Below are 3,899 nucleotides of genomic sequence, written 5' to 3' on the forward strand. Positions count from 1 at the left end.
CATAATGAACCCAACTCCTTTGAGTAAATACCAAGAAGCCCAGATGCTAAATCATATGGTAAGTGTATATTTAGTTTTGTAAGAAACTGCTAAAATATCTTCCAAAGTAACTGTACCATTTTTCATTCGTATCAACAGTGGATGAGAGTTCCTGTTGCTCCACATCATTATCAGTATTTGACCCTATTGGTGTTCTGAATTTAGACCATTCTAATAGGTATGTAGTGGTATTTTATTGATGCTTTAATTTGCATTTCCCAGGTAACATATTATGTGAAGTATCTTTTGTCTGCTATTTGCCATCTGCATATCCTCTTTGGTGAAGCTTTTGTTAAGATCTTACTCTGTTTTAATTGTTTTTCTTTAATTGTTTAATTTTGAAAATTCTTTGTATATTTTGGATAACAAATTTAGAACAACCAACACTGTATTGAAGGGTAAGAACAAAATTGAAGGTCTGACGCAGTAATCAAGGCAGTGAGGTACTGATGAAAGAATAGAAAAATAGATCAATGGAACAGAATAGAGAACCCAAAAATAGACTCACAAAGAAGCAAAGGAAGTACAAAGCAGCAAAGATAGTTTTTCAACAAATGGTGCTGGAAGAACTGGATATCCACATGTGTAAACATGAATCTAGACATAAGTCTTACTCCATTAAAAAAAAAAAAAAAAACTCTCACAATGCATCACAAACCAAATTTTAAAAGGCAAAACTATTAAACATCTAGAAGGTAACATAGGAGAAAATGTAAATGACTTTGGGTTTGGCTCCACTGTCCATGGGATTTTCCAGGCAAGAGTATTGGAGTGGGTTGCCATTACATTCTCCACGGGACCTTCTTGACCCAGAGATCGAATCCAGGTGTCCCGCATTGTAGGCAGACACTTTACCATTTGAACCACCAGGGAAGCCCAGGAAACTTTTTAGATAACATTTAAAGGAACAATCCATGGGAGAAATGGTTGATAAATTGCACTTCAATACAATTAAAAACTTCTGCTCTGGGAAAGATAATAATAAGAGAAAGAGAAGACAGGCCACAAATGAGGGTGGGGGTGGGAAGGGGAAATCTTTACAAAAGAAATATCCAATAAAGGACTATTAATATTCTCCTTCAGTATATTTTGTGTGGTACAAAATTGGTTTGTCCATTCATAATGTGATTTGCATTCTTCACAAAATCAACAAAAGTGTTGCCTGGTTTGACCAATGTTTCATTTTTTTTCTCTGTGGTCAGCTCTAATGCCCACTGCTTAACAAAGTACTGTGCAAAAATACTTAACAAGAGTGTCAAATCAAACAGGAAAAGTCACTTGTAAAAGTAAACTATCAACAAGTATTATTGACCTATATCATCACAAAATGTTCCTTGAAGCTTTATAATGGACTTAAAAATACAAGAAAATGGAACAAATGCCTGTGAAATGTTTAGCATAGCAGGAAGCACAGGATATGTGGGTTTGATTCCTGGATCATGAAGTTCCCCTGGAGGAGGGCATGGCCATCACCCCACTGTTCTTGCTGGGAAAATCTCATGAACAGAGTTGCAAAGAGTCAAACACGACAGAATCAATTAAGCACAGATGCACATAGGGATAACTTTAAATACAAACACACACACACACACCCTAATTCTACATTTCTTCCATTGGTCTTTGTGTACTTCACCAAAATATTTGAACCAGAGATTTAAAGTCTTTGAAGGCTCAGGTTTTATTATATATAGAATCAAAATTAGTTTGCATTTCTAGAGTAATCAGAGACTAAATCCAATAATCAGAGATTAAAAAGCAAAATATTTTAATTTTGTGTTTTCTTCAGTTCAGTTCAGTTCAGTTCAGTCACTCAGTCGTGTCCGACTCTTTGCGACCCCATGAATCGCAGCACGCCAGGCCTCCCTGTCCATCACCAACTCCCGGAGTTCACTCAGACTCACGTCCATCGAGTCAGGGATGCCATCCAGCCATCTCATCCTCTGTCGTCCCCTTCTCCTCCTGCCCCCAATCCCTCCCAGCATCAAAGTCTTTTCCAGTGAGTCAACTCTTCGCATGAGGTGGCCAAAGCACTGGAGTTTCAGCTTTAGCATCATTCCTTCCAAAGAAATCCCAGGGCTGATCTCCTTCAGATCACAATTTTATAGAATGCAAATATTGGCTATTTTCATACCATATCTAACTTTTTACACAACACAGGTGCAAATAGATTTAATAACTATTTTTAGAGATGAATTGGACCTAAATTATATTACAAAGGATTTATACTAATACAATGTTTACAGAATAAGTTGTCAAATATAAAATAACTGAAATTAAGCCTAAAGGTCAATAGAAACTACAATAGAGAATAAGTAGAGTGAGATAAAAACAAAACATACTGAATGAAAAATTTTGTGGGGTTGCAATGATCATTTAGGTGAAGTTTTTTTGTTGGTGGTGGTTTTGTTTTTGTTTCTTCATCTCACTGCACAGCTTGTAGAATCTTAGTTCCTTAACCAAGGATTGAACCTTGGCAGTGAAAGTGCTGAGTCTTAATCACTGGACCTCCAAGGAATTCCAAAGGTGGAGATTTTGTAGTGCTGTGTTCTGTGTTTCATCAATGGGAGGGTAGTAATTTTGAAGAGGATACTGTGAGTTCCATATGTATGCATTATGCGGTCTTAGGTTACTAAAATGTGAGGCTACTAAAGTATGAGTATTTGCTGACTTTAAGTATTACAGTTTGCTCTGCTGTGTCAAGGTTGGTTTGGCAAACGAGAGAAACATTTTAAAGAAAATCACCAGATTTGAAATGGAAGTTGTGATTACTCTTGTTGGAGTGAAGTCGCTCAGTCGTGTCCGACTCTTTGCGACCCCATGGACTGTAGCTTACCAGGCTTCTCCGTCCATGGGATTCTCCAGGCAAGAATACTGGAGTGGGTTACCATTTCCTTCTCCAGGGGATCTTCCCAACCCAGGGATCAAACCTGGGTCTCCTGCATTGGAGGCAGACGCTTTAACCTCTGAGCCACCAGGGAAGCCAATTTCCTCGGTTCTGTCTCGTCACAGCAAAAGTCTGAAGTGGCAGTTCAGTTCAGTTCAGTCGCTCAGTCGTGTCCAATTCTTTGCGACCCCGTGAATCGCAGCACGCCAGGCCTCCCTGTCCATCACTATCTCCTGGAGTTCACTCAGACTCACGTCCATCGAGTCCATGTTGCCATCCAGCCATCTCATCCTCGGTCGTCCCCTTCTCCTCCTGCCCCCAATCCCTCCCAGCATCAGTCTTTTCCAATGAGTCAACTCTTCGCATGAGGTGGCCAAAGTACTGGAGTTTCAGCTTTAGCATCATTCCTTCCAAAGAAATCCAGGGTTGATCTCCTTCAGAATGGACTGGTTGGCTCTCCTTGCAGTCCAAGGGACTCTCAAGAGTCTTCTCCAACACCACAGTTCAAAAGCATCAATTCTTTGGCGCTCAGCCTTCTTCAGAGTCCAACTCTCACATCCATACATGACCACAGGAAAAACCATAGCCTTGACTAGATGGACTTTAGTCGGCAAAGTAATGTCTCTGCTTTTGAATATGCTATCTAGATTGGTCATAACTTTTCTTCCAAGGAGTAAGCGTCTTTTAATTTCATGGCTGCAGTCACCATCTGCGGTGATTCTGGAGCCCCCAAAAATAAAGTCTGACACTGTTTCTACTCTTTTCCCATCTATTTCCCATGAAGTGATGGGACCGGATGCTATGATCTTCGTTTTCTGAAAGTTGAGCTTTAAGCCAAGTTTTTTGCTCTCCACTTTCACTTTAATCAAGAGGCTTTTTAGCTCATCTTCACTTTCTGCCATAAGGGTGGTGTCATCTGCATGTCTGAGGTTATTGATATTTCTCCCAGCAATCTTGATTCCAGCTTGTGTTTCTT

The 3,899-nt window shown here is 39.7% G+C and overlaps 1 non-coding gene across 1 annotated transcript; it reads right to left on the bottom strand.

The window, feature by feature from the left end:
* Positions 1-2,945: 2,945 nt before the first annotated feature.
* TRNAW-CCA lies at positions 2,946-3,017 on the bottom strand. Its single transcript has one exon. It is a non-coding gene; the product is annotated as a tRNA-Trp (tRNA).
* Positions 3,018-3,899: the final 882 nt, after the last annotated feature.

Source organism: Oryx dammah, unplaced genomic scaffold (genome assembly GCF_014754425.2).
Source record: "Oryx dammah isolate SB20612 unplaced genomic scaffold, SCBI_Odam_1.1 HiC_scaffold_11163, whole genome shotgun sequence".
In the NCBI taxonomy this organism is placed as follows: Eukaryota; Metazoa; Chordata; class Mammalia; order Artiodactyla; family Bovidae; genus Oryx; species Oryx dammah.